Source organism: Neofelis nebulosa, chromosome 12 (assembly GCF_028018385.1).
Source record: "Neofelis nebulosa isolate mNeoNeb1 chromosome 12, mNeoNeb1.pri, whole genome shotgun sequence".
Lineage (NCBI taxonomy): Eukaryota > Metazoa > Chordata > Mammalia > Carnivora > Felidae > Neofelis > Neofelis nebulosa.
Genome location: NC_080793.1, coordinates 24272110 through 24291902, shown reverse-complemented (window position 1 = coordinate 24291902; position 19793 = coordinate 24272110). Strand labels below are relative to the sequence as shown.

Below are 19793 nucleotides of genomic sequence, written 5' to 3'. Positions count from 1 at the left end.
ACATGCACGATCTGAAGCAGCAAGTGCAGTCAGTTCAAGACAAGTTTCTTTCCCAATGCAGAAACTTCCAACAGAAACCAGAGCAGGGAGAGGCACTGGCACCCCCACCGCACCCCTACCCTGGCTTCCTGTGCAAACTGTACAATCTACTTAACGTTCTATGTTCATGTGAGTCTTTCAGAATATACTTTCCTCCAGCCAGGCGATCCTGGATTTGCACAGGCAATTCTGTTTCATTTGCTTTCAAATGTTCTCTACTCAGAAAAGGTCTCAACTGAGTAGGAACTACAGTTGAGTTGGGCATAGGTGAGGATATCTTCAATTCTGAATCTTCCCTAAATATCCATGGTAAAAAAAAAAAAGTTTAGTAATAAATTATTCAAATGCGCATTCATTCTTGAAACATTTTAAGGATGTTTACATTGAAACCAGATGCCTCCCCCACAGACAGCCCCCATTTCTGTTGATTTTACAGCTCTACTGCTCACTTCAGTCTTCTCAGTAGGGTCTTTGTTTCACTCACGAGGAGAAAGAATGTTCCTTTTGTTTGCTTTTCTTGCCATCACTGTGGCCAGCCTCTGGAGGGAACTCCCGCCATGCTGTGATTTGGCCAGCATCCCTTTCATTTCACTCCTGAAAGTCACATGCACACATGGTGGTAAATGGGTTCTGATACACCACATGCTTGGGCTTTTCCTACAGCCCCTCTCCTCTGTGTGGTTGGAATTCTGCAGGAGTTTGAGCTGCAAAATAAGAAGTTGAGTCAGTTTGGGAAATGCATCGCATAGAGCAAGATGAAGGTAGGATTTCTAGGGAATTTCTGGCCCTTCAAAAACGTCATCTGAACCTAAAGCTTTTATTTCTAATCTGAGCTGAATCCATAGGCAAGCAAAGACTTAGCTGGAAGAGTCATATTTGTTAAAATGCCTGAGCTCTTGCCATGGGGGAGGATGGGGAGCATAGCTATTTCCAGGGTGTGCTTGTTCTTTCTCGATGGGTTGGCAGTTGAACGTATAGCAAGAACCCAAAGGGAGAAATGTCTGAGAGTAAGTCAATGTCAAAAAGATAAACGAACACATTTCCACACATTTTTATTTGGCCTGGTTCATCCATTCATTTATTCGTTTGTTAAAGAAATATTTATTTACACCTGTTACGTATTGCTGGGCTCTATGCCGAGGACTGTGAGATAGCAGTGCATATCTTCTGGTAGAGGTGAAGAAGAATCCAGAAAATTATTAATGTGGCAAAAAATATGGAGGGAAACACACGGGATCATGGGAGACCAGAGAAAGGCATTCAGTGTGGACTAGGTAGAATAAAGGTAGAGTGAAAGAAGCCTTCTGGAAGGAGGTCACATTCAAGGTGACTATGAGTAGGGGTTAGCTAGACCAGGGTGTCTCAGACTTCCATGTGCATAGTAATTATCTGGGGATCTTATAATATTCGGGATTCTGATTCCAGATATCTGGGGCAGAGCCTGAGATTCTGGATTTTTAAGGAGCTCCCTTCCTTGACAACTTGATCTGAAAATAGCACCCAGCCCCCACCTCCACCCCTCCCCTGTCCCCTTATCCTACTTATTTTTCTATAAAGTCCTTATGAATATCTGATATTAAACATTCATTTATTTCTATGTTATATATGGGGAGACCCCACTTAAAAAAGGGAAGGGACTTGTCTGTGGTCATAAAACATAATGGCTGAATGAGGAGTACATCCCAGATTTCTCTCTTTTCCCCCTTGGTTTATCTGTTTTGATTTTTATTAATTTTAAAATTGTATTTATTTTTGAGTAGGTAGTATGTTCACGTGGGCTAAAATTCAAAAGGCACAAAGATTGCATGCCACCAAAGCCTTCTGCCCCTCCACTCCTCTGAGGTTCCCAATAGACAAATCTGTTACCAGCTACCTGCATATCTTTCCAGAGATGGTCCACGTATATATAAGCAAATACACACATACATTCTCCAACACCACCCTCACCCCTTCCTTAACCTAAATGTTAACATATGGTTCCACTCTTCTGCATTTTGATTTTTTTTTTGTTTCTAATATGATTAGATGATTGATCCTTATCAGTACATGAAGAGCTTTCATATTCTCTCTTACAGTGAAAGGTATTCTATTGTATGGTATACAAAAACTCAGCCCTACCGAGGGGCATTTATTTGCTATTCTGCAGTGAGTAACATGTCATTTTTGCACACAGGTGATCAGTAGGATAAAATTCGTAGAAGTGGGATTGCTGGGTCAAAGTCACTGTACATTTGTAGTTTTAATAGACATTGCCAAATGGTTCTCCATAAAACTTGACCCAGCAGCAGCGGATTTTCCTACACCTTCATTAACGCTGTGTTAACAAACTCAGAAACCTTTGCCAGGTTTATGAGTATGGAACAGTTCAGTTTTAATTTGCCTTTCTCTTAGTATGAGTGAGTTTAAGCATCTTGTTATATGTACCAAGGCACTATTTATATTTTCTGGTCTATGAACTGTCCATTTCCTTTTTTTTTTTTTAATTTGTTTGTTTCTGTACTGGATGGTTGACCTTATGTCTCACTGATTCATAGAAACATATATTGAGAAGTTACCATTTCACTAGTCACATTGAGATTGAACATCTTTTCATACATTTAAATGTCCCTGTATTTTCTCTCTTGAACTGTCTTTACATAGTTTCCCTCCCTTTTTCTTTTGGATTATTGATCTTGATTTGTAGAGCCACTTATGAATTATAGAATCAGGCTTTGGGACCCCATTCCAACCTCTTACGCGTGGCCATGCTGTCTCCTCTAATGGCATCATACTTTTCTTCATTTCCTAGAATGGAAGAACATTTTATAAGTGGACATGTAAAAACCAATGTCCTAAATACCACAAACTCAGAAAATGTAGCCTCAAAACCGATTGTTTTTTTAAGGGGCAGGATAATGTGAGTCACTTAATTGCTGGCAGACACATCACACATGAACTTTTAGAATAGAAAATGAAGCAAACCTATGACAAATTTTGCAAGCAACTTATAAACAGAGGCTATGGTCTAAGATATTGATCATAGTTGGTAGAGAAGAAAAAAACAACCCAGTGATTAACTGCAATCTTCAAACTCAGTTTAAATGCAACCTCTTCCATGATGTCTTGGTATCCCTGGATGGATGTTTCTCTTGTCTCTGAATTCCCAGAGAACTGTGTACCTCTCTTAGGATGACTATCAATGTGTGTTTTTGTTATAGTTAGTTTCATGCAAGTGTATTCCCAAGAGCATCACTAATTTCCTGTATTGCTTATAGATTTTTTTTTTCCTGAAGGAAGCCTTGAAGGCCCTAAGCCACAGTCTTCTTTTTTAAAGTCAGGTTTATGGAGGTATAATTTACATACAGTAAAATTCACTCTTTGCGAGTATACAGTTTAGTGAGTGATGACAAATGTATACAGGTGTATAATCACCTCCAAAATCAAGATACGGAACATTTCCATCACCACAAAGTGTTCCCTGGGGCCCCTTCACCATCAGTCTGTCTCTCCATTTTCAGCCCCTATCAATCACTGATCTGATGTTTGTCCCTATAGTTCTGTCCTTGCCAGAATGTCATATAAAAGGAATCATATACTCTGCAGCTTTTTGTGTTTGGCTCTTTTTTACGCTAAGCCACAGCCCTTTGCAATGAAACCCAGGGGAAACAATTTCCCCATTGCTTTGTGGAATTTAGGCTAAGTAGGCTTGCTCACCAAAATTATGTGAGTGGTTAGACAGTGGTCACAAGGAAGGAGTGAAAAGGAAGTGGGAGAGAGGCAGAGCAGAAACTGATACGGAGACAGAAAAAAAGTTTAATATTTGTTATAATGTTCTTTATTGCTTACTTTACTGTTGCTTTGTATGGAGCACTGCCACAGTGCCCAGTGTTTTGTGTAATCTGCATGAGAACCTTACGAATTGTTATTATTCCCATTCTGCAGATGAGGACACTGAAGTTCAGGTTGTTTATGTGGTTTATCCCCAAACAGAACTCTAGTGAATGAAGTACTGGGATTGAACTGAACTCTGATTTGAAAGACTTTGTTTTATGCACTTCTCCAGGCTCCCTCTCCCCCAACATCTTGGAAGGGAGAGGTAAAAAGAAGATCTATAAGCTCTGGTTGGAGGAGTTTTCTTTCACTTACCAGAAATTCACTCACTATAAGCCCAGAAACTAGCACAGTCCCTATTATATAGTAGGTGCTCATTAAATACTGTTAAGTGAACGCGTAAAAGAGGAATCTTACCTTTCTGATCCTTTTAATGCGAACATACTGAATTTTTTCCCCCAGTGGCTCACTGGTAGTTTTTCAAGTATCAAATTTTTCTTATTTTTTAAAGTTTGCTTTTCTACTCCAAGTAAAGTGCAAATTATCTCTCAATCTCTGATTTTGTGTCAGGGTACGTTATCTCAACATGTGCATTGAAGGAGTGTGAGCAAGTTTTAACTATCTCCTTTTGGATTGTCTATTGTTTGAATGAAGGTTTATGTTCATTAAAGACCACTCCAGAGGCAATATTCAGTTAATCATGACTTACTGTGTTCTATTTCTAGACTGTAAGGAGGAAAAGTCAGTATTAAGTAAAATGAACTTAATATGAATACCTAGACAATTTTAGTAGATATTTGATGTCTTGGATACATTTGAATACACAATAGGATATATATAAAATAGTATTGGAATTAAAGGAAAATCTAATCTTATGGTACTTTAAGTTGCTGGCAAACCAGTAGGGTACATGGCAAATTTCTTCCCAAATAAGACTATTGCTTTTCTAAAAACAATCTGAATGCTTGAAAGCAGATGAATGTGTCAGGAATGTTGACAATATCACTTTGTGGAATGTTGCGAAATGATGTCTGAGGACGAAGATGAACAATGTAAAACATAGCATTCTATCCTATAAATGCATGCGCTTTCCAAAGAGGTTTCCAAAGTATTTCAGGGATGTTTTCAATCCTTTGAATTTCTCGTTATCCCTTTATGTAATTCTGTCTCCCAAATAGTTTCTCTTTGGGCCACGAACCTTGTCAGTGGGAGGAAGTATAGTGACACCTGGGTTATTGGTCTAAGTAACCACTTTTTATTTAAAACATTTGCCCATTCGATATCCTGGACCTTCCAATGAACTTTTTTTGTCTCAGAGTATAGTAAAAGCCTATTTTAATGGCAGACCTGTAGAATGATCCTAATACCCACCTTTAAATTAATTGGTCAATTATGCCCACTGGCAGATTTTCTACCAATCTGCAGAGGGAATCGTAAGGGCTGGCAATTTCTTGAAATAGCAATGTACACTTCTATATATGGCAATAGCACAGCAGACCCTGTGCTTTATCATTGCAACCCAAACTAATGGAACGCACTCACTGTAGACCAAAGAAACAAACAAAAAACAAAAAAAAAACCAAAAAACAAAAAAAACACCCCAAAACCCATAAAAAACTCAAAAAAGAACCCCACTAAATTATTACAAAGAAGCAAAAAGTACTTTTGAGCATTTTTTTTTTTTTTTTTTGTCATTTGCCTTCAGCACAGCCATCGGTAAAGGAAGGGAAATTTAACAAAGGGAAATAGGAAAACAACACAGAGGAAGTGAACTTTTGCTTTAGAAGACAAGGCAAGGCTGGTTTTCCTACCAGCCCTTCACATGGATGCTGCCTCTTCTCATTCTTCAGGGGGATGGGGACAGGGGAGGAAAGGGACAGGGATGCTGAGAGCAGAAACTAGAATAAACATGAGGATTGTAGGGTCAGGAGAAGTTAAGTGCCAGGGGAGAGCTCAAAGCTGTCAGAACATGCAGCCAGAGCCAGAAGAGAGAAGGAGGCATCGAGACCACTGTCCAGGAAGTCAAGGAGTGGGGCCACTTCGAGGACATATTGGGGAAGAGCCCTGGAGGACTCCTTGAGAAGCAGATGCAAAGAACAGGACCAGAGAGGTGGACAGGTTAGCACATCCTGGGAGGCGGCGTGGCATGGAAAACAGAAGCTGATGGAAACTCAGAGGTTGGAGGCACCACAGCAACCTGAAATCTGGAGGGCTCAATTCCTCCTGCCCACCCTCCAGATACCCAGTTAACTGTCATGTAATGTTAATTGTAATTCTCCCCACCTCCTCAAGTCTGCTTCTTCCTCTCCATCTCTCCCACATTAGACCAGGCAACTGAGACTGCAGGCTCTCCTCCCAGGTGGCCTGTGTGTAGAGCCCTTCTCTGCCACCTACTGGTTTTGTAACCCTGGGAAAAGTACTTAGCTTCCGTATGCCTCAGTTTTCCCATCTGATAGATGGGAATGCTAATACTAGTACCTACCTTACGGAACTGTCGGGAATGCGAAATGAACTAATGCCTATGAACCACTCACATGGTACCTGGCATAGAGGAAGGACTCAGTGTTAGTTGCTGTGTTAGTTTCCTAGGATGAGCAAGTTACTCCAAACTGGGGGGCTTAAAATAATAACAATAACAACGTATCCTCTCTTGTTCCTGGTTCTTGAGATCAGACGTCTGAAATCAAGGTCTCCACTGGGTTGCTTCCTTCTGGAGGCTCTGAAGGAGAATCTGTTCCATGCCTCTCTCCTGTGTTCTTGTGGCTGCCTGAATCCGTGGTGTTCTTTGGTCTGTGGCTGCCTAACTCCAGTCTCTGCCTCTGTCTTCACATGGCCTTCCCCGCTCTGGGTCTGTGTGTCCCAAATCCCCCTTTCCTTTCTCTTATAAAGATACCAGTTATTGGGGTTAAGGCCCACCCGAAATGCCAGGATGACCTCATTGGAAGAGCCTTAATTACATCTGCAAAGACTGTTTCCACATAAGGTCATGTTAACAGGCACGGGGGGTTAGGACCTGGACTATTCAACTCACTACCATTATCACAATTATTTTCAATTCAGGAGCTTCCCATCTCTCTTAAAGACTCTGAAAATAGTCTCCCTGCATACAGTCTTCACATGACAATCCTTTCTCAATACATAGCCCCACTGATCTTTCCAGAGTAACTTCCCTGTTTATACCCTTCAGTGGCTCCCCACCACCTGCGGGAGAATATGTGACATGCTGAGCGAAGCCGTGGCCGGGTGCCTGCCTCATCTCAGCAGGGCCATCTCCCACGTCCCTCCACTTTGCACGTACCTCTCCAGAATAGGACTGCACTATTTCCTGCCTCCTGGCCTTGCCCAGCCTCTTTCCTCTCCTTATGTACCATTCCCCTCCTTATTGAGGCTTTATGCAACCTTTGCAGTGCAGTTCTTACTTAATCTCCTCTGAGAAGCCTTCATGGGAACCACCAGCTCCTCCCTCCTGCCTGGGCATTCTCCCCCAGACCCCAGGAATTGGCTTTTTCCTCTTTACCTCCAGTGCATCTTTGATTTCTCCATCACCAAACTTTATTCATTGTTCTGTAAAGGCCCATTAATGTTTTTGTTGCTTTGTGAGGGTTGCACCCTACTCAACTCTACATCCCAAAGCCAGTATGGTCGGTAATTGAAGGCATTGAGTAGTAGATGGATGGATGGTTGGATGGATGGATGGTTGGATAGATGGATGGATGGGTGGATTGATGGATGTGTGGGTGGATGGATGGATGGATGAATGGTTGGATGGATGAATAATAACTGGGAAAAGGAAAACCGAGTCATGGATCATGTGGAACCACAGGGAAAAACCTGAACTAAAACTGGGGCCTTCTGCAATGAGAAGATCTGACCAGTTAGTTATTAAAAGAAGGAATGTGGCTACTTAGGACTTACATCTGTGTAGTGGAAATTATGAACAACTATGTATATAAACAGTCCTGTACATGATGCTCAAGGTAACTGCTGAACAAACTCATAGCTCCCCAGGGTACCCTGATTCTTCTCCATTTCCAAAGTCCTAAATTAACAAACCACTTTGGGACTGGATAAAACATGTTTCTCACATATTACACTTTAGTATGAAAAAGATTCACTGGTGTATAAATTTAAAATCAAGCTCCCTAGACCCCATCCTCAGAGATTCTGATAAAATCAGCCTGGGACAGGCTCAATGATTTGTAAAGAGGTTAAAAGTGCAAATCCTGTCTCTACCCAATCCACTTTGTGTGACCTTAGATTGTGTCTTAATTCTTCATCTCTGAAGTGGAGAAAATAATAGTTCCCCTTCATAGGACTTTGGTGAGTGAAGATGGCAATAAGAAGAGTCTGACATGGGGAGGTGCTCACAAAAGGTCCCTGCAGTCATTGCTGTCATTATCCATATCCTTATCCATATCCATACCACCACCGTTACCACAATCATCTTCTTCATCAAGGATTCTAGATCAGTGGTTCTTAATCCTAGCTGCATAATAAAATCACCCGGGAAATTTGAAAACAGATCCTAATAGACTTCTGGAGTGGATCTCAGGGAGCGGCATTATTTTAAAGCATCCCGAGTCTCCACTGCGTTGTCACAGTTGGGGCCCAGCAGGCCCTAGACCGGCACTTCTCAAACTTGAACGTGCACACGAATCACCGAGAGATCTTACAAAAATGCAGATCCTGACTCAGTAGGTTTCAGGCTAGCTGAGCATCTGCATTTCCACCGTGATGCTGGTGTTGCTGTGCACAGACCCCTCTGTGAGTGCAGCTCCTGAGCCCAAGCAGACGTGGTGGGCACACGGCTTCTTCAGGGGTTCGATGTCAATACGGGGACCAATTGTGATGGATGCCATGTGGCTCCTGGTTACACCCGGGCCTGTCACATGCCTCGTGCCACACTCTGTCTGGAAGCTCCCCCAGTTTGTCACTAACACTGCCAAACCCTGGGAGGAGACACAGGCAGGCTCGCTCTGACTTCTCTGATAAGATATGTCAAATGAACATTCATTACTGTCCCAGGAGCCCTTTCAGAAGGCATTTAAGGAAATGCCACACACTTAGCACTCTAAAGATTTCAAAGCTCAGGGTCATCGTTTTACCCATAAAAGGGCCATTTGTTTGTGTGTGTCTAAACTGCTAAGCCAATTGCTCTGCTGAGTGGGAATAGTATTGTCGCCTCTGTTTTTGGCACTAATGACTTGTGTGTTTTCTAGACATCATTAAATACCAAAGTCCCTGGCCCTCGATTTGGTCCAGGTATAGTGACTCAGAGGTCTCCAGTCACACTGGGCAGGGGAGGGAGTGGAAGGTTACAATCAGAGCCGGCTAACAGAGGATGTTAATTCTCCAAGACTGTGTTGGCATCTTGCAAACTCATTGTGATTTCCTCAAAGCAGCCCCGTCCAAGGTTTAAGTTGTCGGCGAGGCCCTCGCTGCTGAGTATATGACTGGACTCACAGCATCCTGAAATCACCCCAGAAATGAAGCCAAGAGCAGCTTCACTTATCTCGTGTGAACTTTTGGCTGCATGTTGATTAGGCAAAATTATGAGTTATTTAAATACCTGATTACAAAGACTCTTACTGTTTACGTGGCAAACCAATCCTTTGGATTTTCATTTCATATTTTATGATTCATAAGATCTAGAGTCAATACTAATTATATCTTTTAGAAGGCATGCATTATTTATCATCCTCATTGCCAGAATAATAAAGGCCAAGACAGACCTTTCCACGTAGCCCATAAGGTAGATATTATTAGCCTCAGGTTACTTAGAATGAACTTGAGGCACAGGGAAGGTAAGCACCTTGCCCAGGGTCCCCCATCTAGTAAATACAGAGCTGGTATGTGAGCCGAGCACCCTATCCTGGCAACGCTCTCAGCTGCGGCACCGGACCCCTCTCGTAGGAATGTTGCTGTTCGGCGTTTACGAGAGTGCTCGGTACCTGCCAGGCACCGGGCCCAGGGCTCCACATGGATTGTCTCCTTTCACCCTCGAGATACCTGTATGGGTTAGGCACTATTAATTTCATTTTCCAATGGAGGAATCTGATCTTGGAGAAATGATGTAACTGGGTTTGAGCCAAGGGCTCATGTCCCCTCTCCTCAGTCCCCTGCCGCTCCTTCTCCAACCTGGAGTGAAGGCTTTCCGAGTCTGTCCATGTGACAGTTCCCTCAGTGCCCACTCCTGTCCACTCTGCCAAAGTCCCTTTGCCATGTAAGGTAACATGGATCAGCACATGGATCAGCATGTGATTCCAGGATCAGCCCGTGGATCAGCATGTCAACATCTTTGGAGGCCATCATTCTGTCTACCACTACCACCTTCCATGTCAACCCTCTCTCATGTCAACCCCACGCGATCCTTCAGCTGGTCTCCTGCTTGAATCTTCTCTCTCTCCTGCCTCCTCCAAGGCAGCCGGAATGATCTGTTACTTTTTTTTTTAATGTTTATTTATTTATTTATTTATTTATTGAGAAAGATAGAGAGAGTGCAAGCGGGAGAGGCAAAGAGAGAGGGAGAGAGAAAATCCCAAGCAGGATCTGAGCTGTTAACACAGAGCCCAATGTGGGGCTTGATCTCACGAACTCATGACATCATGACCTGAGCCAAAATGAAGAGTCAGATGCTTAACCAACTGATCCACCCAGGCATCCCCAGAGTGATCTTTTAAAATATAAATACTTTCCTTCACACCTTGTCCATACCTTCCTGAGGCCGTGCTCTGACCAGGCCACTCTCTGTCCTCCTTTCCCACAACTATCACCTCACTCCCTTTGCCCCTGCCACACCGGTCTCCTTGCTGCCTCTCCAAGATGCTGAGCACAGCCGTGTCACGTCACAGAGGCTTTCCGTTGCCTGCTCCCTCTGCCTGGGACACTGTTCCCTTGATATTTACATGGTTCTGTTACTCACTCCATTCAGGTTTCTCTGATAGAGTGTCACTTATTCATCCCCACACCACTCTCTCCTCTTAGTGTGGTTAGTTTTCCTCAGAACATTTCTGAAGTTATATTGTAGATTTCCCTGCTTTTCATGTCTCTCTCCCTTCCCTGGAATGTAAGTCTTGTTCTCTGCTGATCCCCAGGACCTGGGACAACGCTTGGTGAGAAGTGTGTGCCCAATACTTGGACCAGGAAGGATGGAAAGGAGGGAGGGAGGGAGGAAGGCAGGCAGGCAGACAGACCAACAGGCATACAGACAGGCAAAGGGATGGGAAAAAAGAAAGAAAGGCATGGTGGAAGAAACTGACTTAGTTGATTCCCCTTTTTATGGTTGTATCTGAGGTCTTATCCCTTCAGAAGGATGATGATCCAAGTACCTCAAAATGAAAGAAATCACTTTTACTCTTTTAATTGCATATTATTTATAATGCAGTTAACCGCCGCCCACCCCCCCCCCCCACATTGAAATAGCCCCACTCAGGTACAAGCTTCCAACAGCACAAGCCTGTTACTTGATATTATTACATCTGCCACCTAGAAGCTGGGTGGAAGCTCTCTGTGTCTCAGTGTCCTTGTCTGTAAAATGGGTATAATAATGCAGCCCGTATAGGGCTATTAGGAGGATTACATCAATTAATGCTTGCAAATCACTTAGAAGGGATCCAGGGACAGAATAAGCATCATGTACATGTTTATAAATTTAAAAAAACAAAATTTTACCCTTAAATTCAAGCTATTCTCTCTAACACTCCATTCAAACCTTTATTTAATTTAGCAAGACATTTGGAAACGTTCAGCTTTTTACTTAAATCAATCTGTTTCTGCTTTCTTACAAATCAGGAAAGCACTCGTTCATATTTCTGTTAAAGTAAAATGGCAAAGTGTATCTTTGCCCGTTTTTTTTTTTTTTTTCTGACAATGGTCATATTCTTACCAAATGTCTCTTCTACGGACTAGGGCTGTTAACGACGTTTTTTAAAATAATGGGATTATCAAGTTTAGGATTTCACTTGCTCAGACTGTTTTACTTCAATCCTTAAGACTGCCCTGAAGTCATCCTAAAAGACACTGTCATTTGCCTGGCTTTCCAGGGTGCTGGGGTTTGAAATCTGACACTTCATTTGCTGCTTGCCTCACCACCTTGGAAAGGCTGCTTCCCCCTTATTAAGGAAAAGGCTGCTCCATTTGTTTTGGCTCCAACCAACCTAACAGTGTCTTTAATTCAGCGACGGGCTGTTTTCCTTGGAAGTTGGAGAGTCCAGTGGTTTTGGGTCAAGCTCGAATTCTTGCTGGTAGTTCCAAACTGGAAGTCAAATGACTTCCCTCAGCAGTGGTGGAGGCAAGGAAGTGGGGCCAGCCTTGGAAAGTAGATTTTGAATATTGTAGGCTATTCATAATGGTGCCTGATGAAGTACAGCCTAATGCTGTTCGAGGGTGATATGGACAAATCAGTTCATTATTCTGTTCAAACGCATGGTCCTGATACCTGTATTTGTTTTGATAGAAAGCAGTTTCAAGCTAATCCTAGGAGTCAAGAATAGATTGAAAGATTACCTACTGTATACAGATGCAGGACAGATCTTTTCAGGGGAGATCAAGTGAAGGCCATTCTAGAAGGACTAAAGGCTGGATAGACATTGGTCAGAGGAAGTTTCAGGTTGGGAGAGAGAGAGAGGTAACTCATGCCCAGGGAGAGGGTTCATTGGCCCAGTGCCTTTTCTCTGCCAAGAGCTGTGATTTGGAACAAAGGAAGGCAGCTCTCAGAGCCAATAGCAAGCAGCTTGGGCAGCTGTTGTCTAGGTCAGGGGCACGATGAGGCTACGCATGAGTTCTCCAGACTTCCCGCACTCTTGCATTGATAACCAAGGTGAGCTTCTTGGATCTTGGAGATAAATCTTTTCTCTTGTCTCTCTCAATTGTTCTGATATTCTAGGTTCCAGAGCAGAGAATTTTTTTTTTTTTTTAAACCAGAGGTCCATGGATCTTCTTAGGGTATCCATGGAAGAATTCAAAAGGTTCCTGAAAGCTCAGAAATTGTCCACAAAATGTTGTATGCATATGCATTTCCCTGGGAAACATCCCCTACTTCCTACCAGATTCTCAAAAGGATTCTGTGATTTGCCCTCCCGCAAAGCTTAGGATCACTGTTCAAGATGGTAACATATATCACTTTAGAACACTTTGCACTTTTCTCTCTTTCAGTCTCTCATGATATGTGCAGACTTTGGCAAAGCCAAAGTGTTATGAAAAAGTTTGCACACCATCAGAAGACCTTGGATAGCAAACTCTAGTGGTAAGGGTAGTCAAGAGCCTTCACGAGCAGCTCTAGTCTGAAGGGCCATATGGGCAGACGTAGTGTCTTAGTCAGCTGTGAGCTGCTATAACAAATGACCATAAGGTGCTTAAACAACAAACAACGTTTCCTTACAGTTCTGGAGGCTGAAGTCCAAGATTAGGGTGCAGATAGACTGCGTTCCTAGTGAGGAACCTCTTCCTGGTTTGCAGATGGCTGTCTTCTCACTGTGTCCTCATATGGTGGAGAAGGAGAAGAAAGCAAACTCTCTAATGCCTCCTGTTCTAAGGGCACTAATCCCATCACAAGGGCTCCACTCTCATGACCCAATTACTTCTCAAAAGCCCTGTCTCCATCACATTGGAGATTAGGGTATCGATATATGTATTTTGGGGGACACAAGCCTGCAGTCCATAGTACCCGGGGCTGGCCCAAGCAAGCAACTCAGGAGCCTTCCCTCGAACACAGGCACATCCAGGCAAAACTATCCAGACTGATACAGGTATCAATGAATAAATAGGATTATGCTCATAATAATAAAACTATTCACTGACCACCTACAATATGTCGGGAGCTTTGGATACCTTACCTCATTTGATGGTCACAATAATCTCATGAAATGGATACTATTATCTTTCCCATTCTACAGATAAAATAACTTAAGCTCAAAGAAGTCGTATAAATTTCTCAAGGTCATTATGTGGTAGAACTGGTATTTAAGGCCAGGGTTGTCCAACCCATGCTTCCTCCCAACTTAAGTAGCTTTGTGACATGCCAACAACCATCATGGCAGCCTGAGGGATACTGATTAATTTAAGGTCTCCTTCAGGGCTCTGATTTTATGATTTTTAAAGTTAACTGAAAGAATCACAAATCAAGCAATCAATTTGTAAGTCACACACTATGTTAGGAATTAGGAGGGATAACCAATTTTCTTCCCAAAGGGACCGCCAGGCATACCCTGAGGGGCTGGGATTTCTGGAACTCTGTGGAGTTAACAAGAGGAGACTTGGAAAGTTAGAAAAGCGAGGGGGAGGCTACATTCCAGACATAGCATATGGTATGAGAAAGCACCAAATTTGGAGTGGGACAAACAGATGAAGAAGGTGTCAAGTTCTCTGGGGAGGAGTAGAGAGTAGGAGAGGCTATACACAGGGTAAAGCTTGACAAGATGCTGGGGTGACTTAGCTGAGCCTCAAATAAAGGAGAACCATCCCAGAAGCCAAGGGGCCTCCCCTCCCCCATCCTAACAAAGGGATATTTCCACAAGACAAGGGGGGACCGAGTCCCAGATGGAAGCTGACTGCCTGTTCTGTAGGGAAGTCTTCGCTTCTAGCAGAGAACTCTCCAGTCATAGGAAAACCTATCTGAGTGGCAAGGACTTGTCCATTTGCAAACCATGGCCCACTGAGGGCTTGACTCGGAGACGAGTGAACAGTAAGGAGTTAGAGGAGGAGAGTGGTAATTGAGTGGGAAGAAGAGAGATCACAAAGGACTGAGAGAGGGCGGCGGCTGAGTCCCAGCACAGGCAAAACCATCTTGTATCCGTTATGGGTGCATAACACTTAATGCAACTCAGATTATGAATGCAACAACCTCCTTCTCCCCCACCCCCTATCCTAAGAAAGTTGCCCCAGGAGGGAACATGTCTGGAATGGCACCGCCACGGAAGGCAAGCTCAACTTTGCGTCAGAAGCAGCCCTGCCAGCCTCCCCGCTACTTTTCCCATGGGGACAGACACTGCATTCTTTGGGGGAGGCCTGGAGAGCTGCTGAGTGTCCACTACCTGAAGGGCTGGGCCAGGCATGGGAGCTCATGAGAGTCGGGAACCGATTTCTCCGACACACAAGATCAAACGTCTTGTTGGGAGCTCACATGCTTCTCAGAAATGGAGGGCACATCTGCTCTAATGAAAACATGTCCCTTTGTGAAGTCGCATGGACTCCATCCTCGGAGCCTCCAGAGGGGCGATCTTCCCTGTGCTGGAGCTCCCCCAGTGCTCCTGGCTCCCAGTCAAGCATCCGCCTCTGTGTCGGCTCTTTTTCCACCTCCACCTCCCCAAGTATGCCTTCCCCTCTAGTGGGTTAAATTTAGCTCTGAATGAATGCAGAAAGGAGAACACATTCATGTAAACACAGATCAAGTAGCTTTCAAATATAGGCTCGACACATACAATTGGCACAAAAGATCCAAGCTTTTCTGTTTCCTTCTCTTTCTCTCTGCTTTTCCTGTCTTATCGTCAGACCCCTACACACTTTTCTGCATTTAGTGAAGCTAGTTAAATATATAGCTCGGAATGTGGGGCTGTTTGTCTTTGGACCAGAGAAAGCAGAATCACTTGAGTGATTGAGGAACATCAGGAGTCAATGAGAGTCCTAGGTGGTGGTGATCATTTTCATTTATTGATTTGATGGTCTTAGAAGCCCATCAGAAACTTGGAAGCCTCTTTTGTCTCATGTATTAACAGGGTTTTTTCTCCCGTGGACCAAGCCTGTGGCTGCTACAGTCTTGCACAGATCTGCAAATATTTCCCTGCTGACCAGTCATTATGTCCCTAAGTCCCTAACTTTGAGGTCACCCCTTTCCCTGTAGTCCTTCACACTCACAGAGCATTTATAGTTCTCAGAATACTTTCTCATTCATGAGTTCCTTTCATCTTTATAAGAACCTTGTGAGGTAGTTAGCTGTCCCTCTTCCCAGTTTACAAACAGAAAGCCTCAGTGCAGAGAAGTTAAGTGACTTGTTTGAGGTCACACAGTGAGTGGCAGAATTAGGATTAGGACCTAAGATCGACACTTTTTCTTATGCTCTTTCCACTCTACCTTGAGCTGCTTTGGGGAAAGGCACTTTGTCCAGGGGGCCCCATCTGGGAGAGTTGGATTTCGTAAACATTTGCTAGCGTATGGAGGGTGAGTAATCATGTGAGATTGAGACCCCAGACCTTCCAAAGGGCATCATGCGGGCTTAGCATCTAAACGTGGTAGGGGCTGAAGCTAAGCTTTCCCAATATGATCACTCATTCTCCAACCAGGAGAGCACACAGGACTGAACTGATAGGCCATTGTCACTTCCCAGCCAGCACCACAGGACGTCTCTCTCCTGTCAGTAGTGCTGACTTCCAGAATGTGTACAGCATTATCGAGTCATGGCTAACAATGAAAGTGTCGACGGCCACACTGCAACAAGGGATTCCAAGCTGACAGGGCACATCGTGATCATTGTACTAGGGCAAACTAGACTGGCCCCTAAGCTCTCTGAGAAGCCAATGACCCAATTGTGTCTGCTGGCATTACATAACCAGACTGGCCTTCCCAAAGACTTTTTCCCTTTGTAGCTAATTTGTACCCAAACCTAGAATCAACTCCACCGAAGAGCACCTTTAATACCTAGGTATGTAGCTCTCTTCCCAAACATCCCCAAATCAAGCTTGTTTTCCATCTTTTCCTAGGACTTCATCCATCTCTTAAGCATTTCCTTCTCATTCCTTCTTATTTATAATTATTAAATTGATTCAGTCCAAAAGATATGACTGTAAGTGTCTATGAATCGTTAAAAAAAAGAGCCTGGTAATGACGTTTCTAGACAACAAATGACAGAGCAGAATCCCCCTCTATGAGAAAATACAAGTACCAACTAATGTGAGGAATTTTAAGAATAATAATAATTCACCCCCTTTCTTAAAAAAATGCCTACATAAAAGGATGGATAAAACCAAGTCACTCACTTGGTCCCGTCTATGACATTATTAATGAAGCAACATCGGGTTGAGTAATTAGGACCTACTGGTTCTGGAGCAGCTGCTGTGGTCACTCTTTTCAGTATTTTATGCTGATGCCCTGATCTCTCACAACACCCCAATGAGGTTAAAGTTATCATCCCATGTTAAAGAGAAGGAAAGGGCACCTAAAAGAATTCAAAGGGTGTAGTCGATGAATCTCTGGGCCGGGATTCACACTTGTCCGTAGAGTTCATGCCTTTTTTCTGTGTAACACACACCTACTACTTCCTAATCCCACTTTTCAAAACTGTTATCAGTAACAGGATTATTATGAGCCAACATGTGAGTATCAAGCAAGACAAATGTAGAATGATCCTTAACTACCCTGCTCTAATTCCCATATACCTTCCTTATACCACTTCATTTCCTCTCGTGAAATGATGCTGACCCACAGCATCAGTCAGCTGACATGTCCAGAGTGAACCAAGAGAAAAGGAAGCCATCAAACTAAGATACTAACGTTCACTTCTAGATAGATTTCCAACTGCTCATTTTGAATCTACCATGTACAGAGCCTAGTCAACATATATCTTAAGTGACATCCAGCCTGATCTTGGTTGGTTCTGTTTTCTAACTTCTCTTTCTTGCCCCATGGAAACTCTCTAGATGAATCTATCATTTGAATCACATAGAGAAACACGGCACATACTTGAAATCCCATCAACTTTCCTAAATTTTCACAACCAAAGGAGCCAAAAGCCTCCAACCACCGTTCCCCTCCTTTTGATTCTGTGCAGAGCTACCACATATGTTTTGAATGACTACATATTCTACAAGACCCTAAAAGGCAAAAGAGAGCTCATACGAATACCAACACTGTGGAGGACCCGGGCATTCCTTTTAAAATTACTTTTGTCAAGAGAAAGCTTCAGGTTACTCTGAAATTTCACGCTCCTAGCTTCCACTTAACAAGACTTTAACTTTTACTCACTCAACGGGTCTTGGCAAGTCATTTCCCTCTCAGTTTACAGGGCTCCTGTTTTCCCCCCAGGGGAGTAGGCTATGTTCATCTGTGGTTCCCAAAGGACTCATGCTCTAAAATAGACTGAAACTTTTATTAATAAAACATCTATTTTGCAAATCTAGCATTCCGTATTCTCTCCATGTAATGCTTTGGAATGCAGCATCTATCAGAAAAACCATTAAACAATACGGGTAGTGCTTACACAACACAATTTAATATCCCAGCATGAACTAGTGATTTGTTACACACATTCTGCACCATTGTAATAGATCTTTCCAGATTGTAAATGTGTGGAAGACAACAAGTCACCAATATTAGCACTGGACTATGAGTTCTTTGTGATATCAAGCCATAGCCTAATGTTTAGTACAGAATAGCTACACAATAAAAGTTTATGAAAGAAGTGGCATAATTTGGGTTAGAAGTGTCTGTGTTTGTAATGGATTCAATGATTTTTCAAATTCTAAAATGTAGAGATTTGAAGGCAGCCGTGCTGTGAGAGGAGAAGATGTTTTCCCTCTGCTCTGTGGCCAAGCATCAGCCATTCATTTCACAAGCCTTCCTGTTTCACTTAGGATTCTTAGTGACAAGCAATAGAAACTGATTCCAGTTGATAGGAGCAGAGAAGGCAGGAACTGAAAGTGTATTCACAGAATAGCCGAGAAGGCTAGAGAAGGGGGCTTGGGCAATGGGCAGGACCAAAGGTGAGCTACCAGCCTGAAAGAATTCTGGGATGCTGTGTCTTCAAGATCCTTGGCAGATGCTCATGCCTGACTGAGCCCAGATTGCATGCCATATTGTCACTTCTGTGGGATCTGGGGAAGCAAGTGTCTGGTATTTCCCAGGTTCTATGATGAGAGGTGGCTCTCAACTCTCACTATGGCTTGTGATATGGGAATTCCCCAAAGAGGAAAGGGGTTTGAAAATTGGGCATCCAAACAACATCAGTCGGCTACACCTCCACCTGGACAAAACCCCAGGGTTCAGCATTCTGAATCTCATCTCTCCTTTGACTTTTTGCCATACCTGCCTTGACAGTCTTCAACGCTGAGTAAACACACAACCAGTGTGTATCATGGGTCTTAGGTAGTTAGAAACCACTGAGGGGGTATACACAATTGGTCACGAATCTTTTGTCTATTTCTAGTAAACTCAGTACAGTGGTTCTAAACCCATCCCTAACCCCTACCTCACCCCATAGGAATTTATTTCTGTATATGTTCAGGGAAATGTGCTCCAGGAAATTTTGATGCAAACTTCTGGTTGGGAACCATGTCTCAATATTTCCCATTTTCCACAGCTTCTTTACAAATCATTTCTGTTCTCTTGAAGTCTCCCACCCCACCTCCACCCCAGTGATCCTTCCATTAGGTGGGAAAACAAAGCCATGTGTCACACACTCAACTTTTCTCTCCTTCATCTTAAAGTTTCTTCTTGTTTCTACCCATTCCATCCTCCTGCCCTGCTTAATTACTCCTTCCTTCCAAGGCTACCAGTGCTCATGGTCTAATCTGAGACTTAATACTTATTTTCCCTTCTGATCGTGTCTTTGGCCTCACTTTCCTGATGCCAAAATTCCCTTCATTCCAGAAACATTTCAAGTCTTATCTGACCTAATGACCCTTTAACTTGACCCTGCTTCCCATAGACCACCTTCCTGTTCCTCCAATCACCTTCATCTTTCATATCCAAAGATCTGAAAGGAGTGGTTTATACTCATAGATGCTTTCCCTTTACTTTTCATTCGTTCTCAACTCCCTATAATCACTTCCGGGCTGACTTTCCACACACACACACATTACTGTCCCAATGTCACCTATGGCTTCCTGACTGCCCAAGCCAATAGCCTCTTCTTAGTCTGCATCCTTCTTGACCTCTCAGAAGCATCTGACCCTTTTGAAAACCACTTTTCTCCTGTTGTGGCTTTTGATACAAACACCCCTCCTGATTTTTCCTTC

At 43.2% G+C, this 19793-nt stretch overlaps 1 protein-coding gene and 1 long non-coding RNA gene across 11 annotated transcripts in view; one reads left to right on the top strand and one right to left on the bottom strand.

Moving 5' to 3' along the window:
• Positions 1-19793, top strand: part of PALM2AKAP2 (PALM2 and AKAP2 fusion) — a 484510-nt gene that overhangs the window by 131927 nt on the left and 332790 nt on the right. The gene's annotated exons all lie outside the window — the stretch shown is intronic.
• On the bottom strand, positions 705-17890 carry LOC131491517 (uncharacterized). Its single transcript, XR_009251496.1, has 4 exons — positions 17803-17890; positions 13229-13327; positions 2769-2823; positions 705-743 (listed from the first exon to the last, which is right to left on the bottom strand). It is a non-coding gene; the product is annotated as an uncharacterized LOC131491517 (long non-coding RNA).